This window comes from Hyla sarda, chromosome 5 (genome assembly GCF_029499605.1).
Source record: "Hyla sarda isolate aHylSar1 chromosome 5, aHylSar1.hap1, whole genome shotgun sequence".
NCBI classification, from domain to species: Eukaryota; Metazoa; Chordata; class Amphibia; order Anura; family Hylidae; genus Hyla; species Hyla sarda.
The window spans coordinates 203630471-203643528 of record NC_079193.1 but is presented as its reverse complement, the minus strand read 5'-3'; the positions used below and the strand labels follow the sequence as shown (position 1 = coordinate 203643528).

General features: G+C 41.9%; 1 protein-coding gene across 4 annotated transcripts in view; it reads right to left on the bottom strand.

Moving 5' to 3' along the window:
- Window positions 1–11385, bottom strand: part of LOC130273722 (cadherin-6-like) — a 445459-nt gene extending 434074 nt beyond the window's left edge. For 2 of the 4 annotated variants that reach the window (XM_056520967.1, XM_056520970.1), the window contains exon 1: window positions 11140–11385. The gene's annotated coding sequence lies outside the window, so the exon portion shown is untranslated. Of the gene's footprint in view, window positions 1–10830; window positions 11108–11139 lie in introns of those variants that run through there. The other 2 variants (XM_056520971.1, XM_056520968.1) reach the window with 2 other exon arrangements.
- Window positions 11386–13058: the final 1673 nt, after the last annotated feature.

Genomic DNA, 13058 nt, shown 5'->3' with positions numbered 1-13058 from the left:
TATCAGTGAGCCTAGGTTTCCACACAGGTTTTTTTCTGACATTTGTTTGGAAATCTGACACTGCAGTTTTTGAGCCAAAGTCAGAAGTGGATCCAGTAGGAAGGAGAAGTATCATTCCTTCCTTTATATTTACCATTCCTTTGAAAACACTTTTGGCTTTGGCTCGAAAACTGCAGTGGCAGTTTTCTAAAAAGAAAAAAAAAATGCCAGAAAAAAACCTGTGTGGAAACCTAGCATGTAGGCTCAATCCTTGTAACACATGAATGGCCATTCATTACATATACAGCTGTAAGTAGCTGGCCACAACTTCCACTAATAACTGGAGGTCTCATACACCATCCACACAGTGATCAGCTGATCAGCAGGCTGGCTCCCCTGCACCAGACATTGACCTTTAAATTGATATCTTTTTTTGGACAAGTGTTCTAGGAGTCTTTTGTTCTGATGTGAAGAGAGATATTCCCAAATACCTGTCATAGTTGCTTGAACAGATTTGATCTGATGCATATGTTATTTTTATGCTCGACATCCTAGACCTCAATAATTGATTTTTAGAATAGGTATGCCAAAGTATGACACTGCTGCAAATTTACATATATAAATGAGCCTGTGCATACATCCCATGGCTGATATATCTTGCTCTATTTTCACACAAAAAAAGTAAACAGCACTTTTTAAAATTCATGTGACATTTTAAGCAAGATATATTTTTGCCACACTATATCACATATTTACAAAATGCTTGTAGAAATGGAGAAAACAATTCATGATGTTTTTCACCTAAACACCAATTCCTGGACTAACATCATCCCAATTTTTCCAGTTTCTAGTCTGTGGCATGCACTCTTTCCATTTTCTGTCCTTACACATGCCGTAGCATATCTTTCATAATAGGTAAAACTGACACCTACAACTTCATGAGTGTCAAAAATCAAATGGTGTTTTATATTGTATGTAGACTTTCAGTTACCATGCAGCTTGTAGGACGTGGAAGTAATGCAAAACTTAAGAAGCCTGTGTCATGGAGGTGCTGATAAAGGTACTGATAGTTTAGTGTGGGTGTTATATATCTGTGAGAGAATCTATTAAAACAAATGTATATTTTACACAACAAACACACCAAAAATGTAATCTAAAAACAGTAGGTAGCATTAGTCTGAAGAGTTGTTGAAATAAAATTCCATGCATGACATCTTTGCATGCTGCTATTGCTTATAGTTCAACACAAGACTCCTGTTGCTTGTATGTGAAAGAAAGATGGAAATATTGATAGTATCATACGCATTTTAATATGATGTTTTATATATCTTATGTTAGAATTGTGAGTATGCAACTCCATGTACTTGTAACTGGTAATTAAAGAAAGAAGTAAAGTAAAGAAAGTGCTAATTTCTGGGGTTTAGAATGTAGAAAAACAATCATGATGCTGGGTCCGACCGTCAACATGCCAGTCTAAACTGGCAAATCAAAGACAAAGGTTAAAAGTATAGCTGTCAGTTCAAGCTATTTGGCATAAACAAACAGCACAACCATATAAAGGAAACTCTGTAATATATCATATCAGAGAAAAATGCTTCCACTTACAAAGCTCCTTTCCTCCTCCACCCTCACTTCTTATCTGCTCATCACTAAGGAAAATCTGTCTTCGCACAGTGAAGACATGTCTTCAGGTGCATTAAAGGGGTATTCCAGGAATTTTCTTTATTTGACTATGCTACAGGGGCTGTAAAGTTAGTGTAGTTAATAATATAGTGTCTGTACCTGTGTGTGACTGTTTTCTCACAATTCTTATTTGATTTTCACCCCAATATTTATTTTTAACAGCATACAAAATTACTGTTGTCTCTGATTTTTTTCCAGGTTGCAATGCGGCCGAGACCTGACTCACTAGTCGGCTGATGACAGGGAGCCTGTCTGCTTCAATGGGTGGAGGGATCGCTTGGTGGGATCAACTGCAACTAATGCAACAGCTGTTGGCACCCTGATTGAAAACCACAGGTCTTTTGAATGGATGCAGCTCATTTATATTTCAATGGGTGGGGTGGCTGATGTGTGGGAGGGAGGAAAATGGAATTATGGGATTTGCAGTCAAAAAAAGAAAAGTCAAACAGGAAATACCAGTTCACAAAACGCTAGCCACAGTATAATGGTAATCTCATGACATAGCCATTTAGCCCCAAGACAAGTGCAGATCCTTCCTAAGCATGTCCATTACTGCCTGCCAGGTACGTACTAAAATCACCTTATAGTGGATAACCCCTTTAAAGGGGTACTCCGGAGCTTAGACATCTTATCTCCTATACAAAGGATAGGGGATAAGATGCCTGACTGCGGGGGTCTCGCCGCTGGGGACCCCCGTGGTCTTGCATGCAGCACCCCAGTTAAAATCAGTCCCCGGAGCATGTTCTGATTACCGGCGACCACATCACGCCCCCTCCCATAGGCTTGCATTGAGGGGCGGAGCGTGACGTCACATGGGGACAGAAGCGTGACTTCCCCGTGGTCGCCGGTAATCAGACCCGGAGCGAACATGCTCCAGGGACTGAATTTAACTGGGGTGCTGCGTGCAAGATCACGGGGGTTCTCAGTGGAAGGACCCCACAATCAGGCATCTTATCCCCTATCCTTTGGATAGGAGATAAGATGTCTAAGCACCGGAGTACCTCTTTAAAAACACTGCCATACAAGTCTATGAAGAGGAGAGGGGCTGGAGGAGATGAACCAGGAGAGGAAATACATTGATCAGTAATAACAATCTAATTATTGCTATAGATAGTCCCCTATGGGGACATAAAAAGTAAAGTTAGTAAAAAAATATATAAGCCCCTCCCCTTTTGCCACTTTACAAAAAAAAGTGTAAAAATAAACATATTTGGATATTTTGTATTGTCATGTGCATAAATATCCAAACTATTAAAATATAATGTTAATCATCCCATACAGTGAATGGCATAAAAAAAATAAAAAAAACAGTCTAAAATGTCTGCTTTTTGGTCACATCCCAACCCAGAAAAATTTTATAGAAAGTGATCAAAAAGTTGCACCTCATACAGCCATGAAAATAGAAAAATTAGAAAGTAATAGTGGTCAAAATAGAATAATTTTAAACAAACTTAGTTTGATAAAAAAAAAAAAAAGTTTAACCCATTTTTCATTTTTGCACTTTTGTTTTTTCCTCCTCATCTTCTAAAAATCTTATCGCTTTTCATTTTCCACCTAAAGACCCATATGAGGGCTTTTTTTTTGTGTGCCACCAATTTTACTTTGTAATGACATCAATCATTATACCACAAAATCTACGACGAAACCAGAAAAAAAATATTTGTGGGGCAGAATGAAAAAAAAAAACCCGGTCAGACAACTTATCCCCTATCCTTTGGGCCAGAGTACCCCTTTAATAGAAATACATGTAAACAAGGGTCTCATTTAAATCTTATTGAACGTCAGAATAAAGCTTTTTAAAAGTAAAAGTTATGAAGAGAGTGGGCTTGTGTATAGTGGCAAAGGATCAATTGTAATCAGATGACTATGTCATGAACATGTAGTTTCAGCCAAAAACTGATATTTTATTACAATTATCTAAAATTTTCACAAGCTTTATTTAGCTGATGGTTGATCAAACTGATTCCCTTCCATCCCCTCCCCATACACATGCATGTCCAGCTTGCTCGAGTGTGCATGTGTTCTCAAATAAGAAAGGGGAATAAGCCATGTATATCCTATGAGAACAAATGGATTGACAAGCTGAAATCCAAAAGCTGTCTCTTTCTCACTGCAGATATCTGCTTCCAGGATGGTGGGTACACATTAAATGTGTATGTTAGGGAAGTCTATAGGGTCAGCCAACATTTTTTTCAGTGTGTATCGTCACATTATGTTAAAGAGGTACTCCATTTGAAAAAAAATTTTTTTTTCATATCAACTGACTGCAGAAAGTTAAAGGAGAACTCCAGAATATAAAAATTGTCCCTCATACTGCCGGCAGTAAAAAAATAAACAGGTACATACCTTCCTCCGCTCCACCGGGGCCTCCGGTAACCGGCTCCTTTCTCCGCCACGATCCTCTTCCTGGTTGCTGGTAGTCGGCGAGTCATACTGCGCTCAGCCAATCACCGGCCGCAGTGAAGTCCCGACTCGGCCGGCAATAGGCTGAGCGGCAGTGTGAGAACGCTTCAGGACACAAAATTCTTCACTACACGACACCTGCTGCCAGGGCAGAAAACATCACACTGCCGCTCAGCCTATCGCCGGCTGAGCCGGGACTTCACTGCGGCGGGTGATTGGCTGAGCGCAGTATGACTCACCAACCACCCGCAACCAGGAAGAGGATTGCGGCCCCGGGGGATCGGAGGAAGGCATGTAAATCTTTATTTTTTTACTGACGGCAGTATGGAGGACAATTTTTATATTCTGGAGTTCTCCTTTAAATAGATTTTAAATTACTTCTATTAAAAAATCCTAATCCTTCCAGTACTTATCAGCTGCTGTATACTAAAGAGGAAGTTAACTTTTCAGTCTGACCACAGTGCTCTCTGCTGACACCTCTGTCCATGTCAGGGACTGTTCAGAGTAGAAGCAAACCCACATAGCAAAGCTCTCTTGCTCCGGACAGTTCCTGACATGGACAGTGGGGTCAGCAGAGAGCACTGTGGTAAGACTGAAAATAACAGCTCCACTTCCTCTGTAGTATACCGCAGCTGATAAGTACTGGAAGGATTACTATTTTTTAATAAAAGTAATTTTCACATTCATTTAACTATCTTGCACCAGTTGATTTAAAAAAAATAGTTTTCCACTGGCGTACCCCTTTAGGGTACGTTCATACGGGCAGGTCCACAGCGTACTTTACAATATGGATTCGCCGCTAAAGGACCGCTACATGGTGCCTTTAGATGTGCCTGCTCGGAGCAGCAATATGCCGCTACGAGCAGACACACTGTGATGTGCGAGTCGCAGCACGCATACGCAGTGTACTCGCATATCGCGGCCGCTCTCAGCCTAGCTCATGGAGCAAGGGGAGCGGCTGAGAGGTATGCGAGTACACCGCGCATGCGACTCGCACATTGCTTCAGTGTGTCTGCTCATAGTGGCGAATTGCCACTCCAAGCAGGCATATTTAAAGGCAGCATGCAGCAGTCCTTCAGGGTCTGAACGTGCCCTTAGCTTAGGAGCTTTCACATTGCTGTTTTTTACAGTTCGTGTTTCATCTGTTTATATCTCCCAGAAACTAAAGTGGAACCTATTAATGGACAGCAAAAAAACTGAGTTGCAGAAGACGTAAAAGTATGAATAGAGCTGCAGACTTGAAAAAGGAGAACCCCGAATAGAAAATAAAAATGCAAATGTCAATGCACAGAGAAAAGCAGATTTGAAGGTGTAAAGGTGTGGAAATGTTAAATATACAAATAATAGACTTTGACTAAAAGACCAGGGCCAGAGGACGGGAGACTGATTCCAGCAGCACTGGGGGAGTGGCGGAAAGTAAGTCAAAGTTTGTTATTTTTATTCTGGCAGCCGGGCATATAGGAGAAATAAAAATTCTTGCTGGATTACACATTCAAAGGGGTTGTCCAGTATTATAAAGGAGAGGTTCTGCTTTTCTTTTGACCTAACACCACTTTATGAATATGAGTATAGCAACTGGAGACAAATGACACTATATCTGAGTCAAGGTCAGATTATTTCACCTAATCTTGGGCAACCTCTCTAATTCCCAGCAGCCCTAAATATGAACAGATTATAATTTATGATCAGAGAAAAACTAAATGTGGGGGTTTCAGCTTCTGGTACTTCTACCATCAGGAAAAGTAGTAGATGAGCTATCAAATAAAGCTGTACAAGGAACTCATTGAAATCAATAGACCGTTGGTGTATTATCCAAATTCTCTGGGTTCACTTCACAGCAGGAGCAGCTCTAGATTCTATGCTTTGGACTCAAAATAGCAGATAACTTGTATCAACACTATAAATATTAATGATTTAGCATGAAAAACATTGTGTAGTCTGGGCCTGCAGTACGCCTGAGAGTCCTTAGAAGACATAGTAGAATTATGTAGAGGTCTTTTGAAATCAACCCTTCTGAAGGCCTGTAGCACCACAATGATGGACAAATAATGGTATGTAAATTATTGATAGAAGACTTTAGAGTTATTAAGAAGTTCTATAACAGCAGCAGCATACTTCATAAAGCGAAAACAGAACGTGGGCTTCTGGAAAAAAAAACAGCTCCAAACGCTGATTCTGGAGCCAGACAAGTAGCAATCCTTAAAACAAAAGTAAACATCTTTCCTTTAATCCAAACCTGCTGTTGTCTGTGTACTGAAAGATTCCATACAGCATCTAACTAAATTCCAAAAAAATACACCAACATATGGCAGATACAATCCTATCACTTTTGCTTCCATTGAAGACATTGCATTGTTTTATTCCACTGAGAAACATTCATAGTTTTATTAAAGTGACCTATATTGTCAGCAGAATATAAACGAGCTCTTTTAGGTTGGGCTGACCACTATACATCCAATTGGTTATAAAGTGATGAGCATTGCTCCTGGCCAGGCACAGATACATTTAGAATGGTGGGAAAGGAGTGCTGCATCCTAACCTCAAATTACTACTTTCCATCAGCGAGCCTCCAGATGAAGCAGAAGTGCCCTCCCTTCTCCAGCCCTGTATTTTCTCCAGCTACTAGGAACTGATCCTCCACAATCATCATGATGAATCAGTCTCTGCAGTCACTGTGCAGGAAGACTGAATGTTAAGCAAAGCCTTACCGGAGATGGGGTCTATTTCCCTTTCACCTCTAGATTCACCTTGAAACCTAGATGTATTTCTTACTAAATATCACAGAGAATAATGTGACCCTTTTCTGAGCCAATGCATCTATTGTACTAAATAAAACCTACTGGAGAAGCAAACATCCTGCTCACTAGCTGTGGACCAGCTGCAGACATTAGATCCTGATAACAGAATTAAGCAGCTTTAAAGTGCATGCTGTGATCTTGTCATGGTAGCCACCAGCCCTCATCGTGTATGATGAGCGAGCCACCTTATGCAGCGTACACTCAGTCATGTCCATGACCTTTTTAGCGCAGCTCTACCTTTGTTTTAAAAAAAATAAAGATGTTTCTTCTTGAAATCTTGAAAGCAGCTGCTCTTGTTCAATATATTTGCTGGCCCACTGACCGAAGACCATGCAACTCACCTCTACGTCAGTACAGGGCTCCTTCAACAGCATCTAAATCACATGGCGAGATTATATTCTTCTGAAAGGTAAATAGATCAAAGCTACTTGTACTTGGCCGGCACAGAGATCAGGTAACAGGGCAAGAGAAAGTATAGCATCTGGCTTTGCCCCCAGTGCCCCATGAGCAATAAATACATTATGCTTCATTCTGAAACCTGGAGCACAGATTGAAGCAGCTCTGAAAATAAAAGAAGAAAAAAAAAAGGGAAGCCATTATCTTTAATAGATAAATTGTTGGCCTGACCGGAGACATTGAGACGCTGGACAACATGTAACAAAACTGGATGTCAGCTCTTTTCTCTATTCCTTGAGCTGGGTGCAGCTGGCATCAGCATTCATTAGTATGATACATGTTCATATGAATTAATGTAACACCTACCCCCAGCTACCTATATTACCATTTCTAAGGCTATTGTAAACCTTGTAGAATATAGCATCATGACTAAGCAAGAAGTAAATGAACCAACTCCCCCCAGTCTGAATTTTATCTGCGCTGGAACACATTTCAGATGCTACAGTTGCCGTTCAATAGCAAGGCAAATCCTGCATTTAATCAGCAAGAATATTGATTCACCATGCAGAACTTTCTGCCTAATTCTAATATGGCCACATGTTTTCCCTTGAATAGTGCACGGAAATAGGAAAGTGTAAATGGCAAACTAATAGCATTTCAAGCTCTAGCTGTTTAATTTCTGAAAGCTCTCTATTTGACTAATTTGGCCGCCTGCCAGCAGAGCAGCCCATGTTCTGATAAGGCTCCTTTTGAACTGTGAAAAAAAAAATAGAAAAAGCTAAAAAAAAAAAGAGAAAGCGTCCCACTTTGGCCTGCAATGCTCTCTTAATAGCACAAGTGACTAATGGTCTTGTATACGTTGTGCGTACTGTATGCAGACAAGCACACGTCGATGCTACAGCGGCTCATCTTGGCCAACACAATAAGCTCTCCAATGTCTGACTAATAAAAAAAACATAATCTGATAACTTCAGAATACCGTGTAAGTGCCTAGTAAACACATTCTGTGAATAGATGCTGCAGAAATCCTCATGTCCTGGCATAATTAGAAGTAACCCACATCCAATGCAGTCAAATAAATGAAAGGGTCTCCTTTGATGGGAACAGACTTGGAGCAGAGAGAGGAGAATCACATTTCCCAGGGGAATAGGCATTTGCTTCAAAGAGAAATCAGACTGGAACATTAGTTCGGTCCCATAGGAGCCATGTGGGAGGAACTACAGTCACTTTCGGTGAGAAATCAACTTTGGCTAAGTTCTTAATGACTATTTTTTTCTATTTTTTTTTTCTTTCCACCTAATCCTCTTAATCACCTTTTATTTTCTGCTCTGACACAATAGAAGGTAGGCGCGATCCCAAATATCTGTAGGCACTTTCTTCCTCCTAGCACATGAAGCCTTGTCTGCTGACAGAATGTGATGAGAGAAAATACTGCATATGTCAATTTGTTCTTAGGCATGTATGTATTTGACTGAGCTGATGGCTCCAAATTGGTTTTCCTGGAGAACCCATAGGGACAGCGAATTCCCTGGAGACATGGAAGCGTTCTTGTTTCTTAAAGGACAAAGAAAAGAAAAAAAAACATAACCAGTCCCTGGGCTGCTGTACTAGTATTGCCCTACAAAAGTATGGATTGCATTTCTCTGGAATCGATAGTTATTGTTTGCAGCGCCCTACATGGAAAGCGTTATTCAGCGAAGCAGGGCGCGCAACCACAGGGGCTTTTAATGTTTCCAGACATCACACAATCTATTGAACTAAATCAGGACCCGGCTCTGACTCTGGATTTTGCCTTTCTTGTCATTTTGTCCCACTTTTCACATGAATAAAGAAAGCCAGGCATTGTGAGAGTAACCCGACTGGCACAGATAGGATTCCTCTCCCCATCACCGGAGAAGTATGTGCAGCGAGGTGTGCAAATCAAATTAATGTCATTATCTAGTATTAGTGCACAAAGCCCGGGGCATGCGAGATCCAGCCGGCCCCCAAAGTCTATTTGTCTACTTAAGACTTTAATGTGGCCAGTGAAAGGAGCCTGTAATGTTCCCAGGTAGAGGCAGTGCTGCACTTCTACCTGCTCCTTTCCTCTATTGTACCTTCTAGTAGACGCTAGCTGACGCTTCGTGCCAAATCCAAGTATAATTGCTCTTTCTTTCAGCCTGTCACTCTATTATGTGACTGCTTCCCTTTTTCTCCAATAGCAAAGCACTATTATTCTTTCCAAGGAGGTCATACAAGTAGAGAGAAGAATTTCCACAGCAAAGGACGCCTCAAACTAAAAATTCAGTAATTGCAGAGATCTCACCGATGTCGCCTCTTCCGTAGGGAGACAAATACGCCGAGCTGGAGGCTGCGCATCAACTTTACCACCCCTGACACTGTTCACACTGATGCGGCTCATATACGGAAGGCAAACTGACAGCAAAGTGCAGAATAGTGCTTCATGCTATGAGGAGTACCCAAATATACGGAACATAGATATATACATGTAGCTAGATATATAGGCACAGTATATAAAATACAGTATAGAAATCAGTATGCATATAGGTACAGTATATAGATAGATCACCCAATACACTAAAGTGCAGTTCATGTGCATGTGTGAATATGTATGTATCTATCTATAGATATCAGTGTTTTCCAACCAGGGTGCCTCCAGCTGTTGCAAAACTACAACTCCCAGCATGCCCGGACAGCCTTCGGCTGTCCGGGCATGCTGTGAGTTGTAGTTTTGCAACAGCTGGAGGCATCCTGGTTGGAAAACACTGATATATATATATACACACATAGATATGGATATATATATATATATTCACACACACGCATATATATATATATATATACACACAGTTTTGAAACAGCTGGAGGCACCCTGGTGGGAAAACACTGATATATATATATATATATATATATATATATATATACATAGATATATATATTCACACAAACGCACATATATATATATATATATATATATATATATATATATAAACACACACACAACACACACATACAGAAAAGGATACCCAATATCAAATAGAAATATTCGAAAAGTATACATTGCATATATATATATATATATATATATATATATATATATATATATATATGTAGCTATATCTAAAGCTTGTTTCATAGGGGTACAGGAGGGTAAAAGTGTTTTATCACTATGAGGGGGGTACAATAGGGCACAGGGAAGAACATGATGCCCTCAGCCTGGTCCACAGGGGATACAATAGGATACAGGTGTCTTACTACTATGAGGGGGTATCTGGTGTGCACCTGTAGGGTATAAGTGTTTTACCACTATGAGGGGGTATCTGGTGTGCACCTGTAGGGTATAAGTGTTTTACCACTATGAGGGGGTATCTGGTGTGCACCTGTAGGGTATAAGTGTTTTACCACTATGAGGGGGTATCTGGTGTGCACCTGTAGGGTATAAGTGTTTTACCACTATGAGGGGGTATCTGGTGTGCACCTGTAGGGTATAAGTGTTTTACCACTATGAAGTGGTACCTTGTGCCCTCAGCTACATCCACAGGGGCAGTACAGTAGGGTACATGTGTCTTACCACGTGAGGGATGTAACTGGTCCCCTCCTGGGTGAGCTCCTAGGCCAGTCCTTGGTGTTGGTCCCGTGCCCCATGCCACCTGAGCAGGGATAACACTTGGCTGAGGAGCCCCTGCCCAGGATGTTGCTCCTCAGCCGTCACTTGTGAGGGGAGCCCCGGTACTGCTTGAGCAGCCTCAGCCGGTGAGGTGACCTTCAATAACCTGACAACAGCTCGGAAGTTTCTCCACAGCGCTCCGCCAGGAGCTCCGGCTACCAGACACAGGAGGACAGTGCAAGGGGAGAGAAAGGAGAAGCCTGGGGTCCTTACCGTGTGGTCCTGCTGCTGTCACTCCTCCTCCCTCTCCTGGGTAGTGGATGGAGCTCCTCAGCCTCTCCACAGCATCACTTGTAACTCAGGGAGAAGAAACCATGGGGCGGCTTAATAACGGGGGAGAGGCAGAGCCTGAGCGCCCTCCCTGAGCCACTGCCTCCACCGTCACTGGAACTACAGCTGCTGAGCAAAGGGTTAAGCCTCTGGTGTTGTAAAGTTTTCTGTGAGATCATAGGACGCTGTGAGGTAAACCACATCAATGCAGCTGAGGCAGCAGCCTATTGCTGATTGGCTGAACCTTCTTCCTCCTATCTGCTGTGCCACAGCCCCCCTGGTCTCCCATCTCTAATACAGAGAGGAGGAGGGATTCATCTCACAGAAAACTTTAGGCAGAGCGGCAGAAGGAGCGCAGGCTGAAGGATGCTGCCCAAAACTTTACACAGAGCGGGAGGAGGGAATGTCCTGCACTGATAGACACATTCTCCATCTCACTGCCGAGATAAAGAGCGGGAAGAGGAGGGAGCGCACTGACACCCAGTCTCTGCTGTCTGCCTGCCCTCTGCTACATTGATGTAGCAGAGGTGAGTGCACTCTGATATGTTAATACAGCAGAGGAGAGTGCACTCTGATATGTTAATACAGCAGAGGAGAGTGCACTCTGATATGTTAAACAGCAGAGGTGAGTGCACTCTGATATGTTAATACAGCAGAGGTGAGTGCACTCTGATATGTTAATACAGCAGAGGTGAGTGCACTCTGATATGTTAATACAGCAGAGGAGAGTGCACTCTGATATGTTAATACAGCAGAGGAGAGTGCACTCTGATATGTTAAACAGCAGAGGTGAGTGCACTCTGATATGTTAATACAGCAGAGAAGAGTGCACTCTGATATGTTAATACAGCAGAGGAGAGTGCACTCTGATATGTTAAACAGCAGAGGTGAGTGCACTCTGATATGTTAATACAGCAGAGGTGAGTGCACTCTGATATGTTAAACAGCAGAGGAGAGTGCACTCTGATATGTTAATACAGCAGAGGAGAGTGCACTCTGATATGTTAAACAGCAGAGGTGAGTGCACTCTGATATGTTAATACAGCAGAGGTGAGTGCACTCTGATATGTTAAACAGCAGAGGTGAGTGCACTCTGATATGTTAATACAGCAGAGGTGAGTGCACTCTGATATGTTAATACAGCAGAGGTGAGTGCACTCTATGTTAATACAGCAGAGGTGAGTGCACTCTGATATGTTAATACAGCAGAGGAGAGTGCACTCTGATATGTTAATACAGCAGAGGAGAGTGCACTCTGATATGTTAAACAGCAGAGGTGAGTGCACTCTGATATGTTAATACAGCAGAGAAGAGTGCACTCTGATATGTTAATACAGCAGAGGAGAGTGCACTCTGATATGTTAATACAGCAGAGGTGAGTGCACTCTGATATGTTAAACAGCAGAGGAGAGTGCACTCTGATATGTTAATACAGCAGAGGAGAGTGCACTCTGATATGTTAAACAGCAGAGGTGAGTGCACTCTGATATGTTAATACAGCAGAGGTGAGTGCACTCTGATATGTTAAACAGCAGAGGTGAGTGCACTCTGATATGTTAATACAGCAGAGGTGAGTGCACTCTGATATGTTAATACAGCAGAGGTGAGTGCACTCTATGTTAATACAGCAGAGGTGAGTGCACTCTGATATGTTAATACAGCAGAGGTGAGTGCACTCTGATATGTTAATACAGCAGAGGAGTGTGCACTCTGATATGTTAATACAGCAGAGGTGAGTGCACTCTGATATGTTAATACAGCAGAGGAGAGTGCACTCTGATATGTTAATACAGCAGAGGAGAGTGCACTCTGATATGTTAATACAGCAGAGGAGAGTGCACTCTGATATGTTAATACAGCAG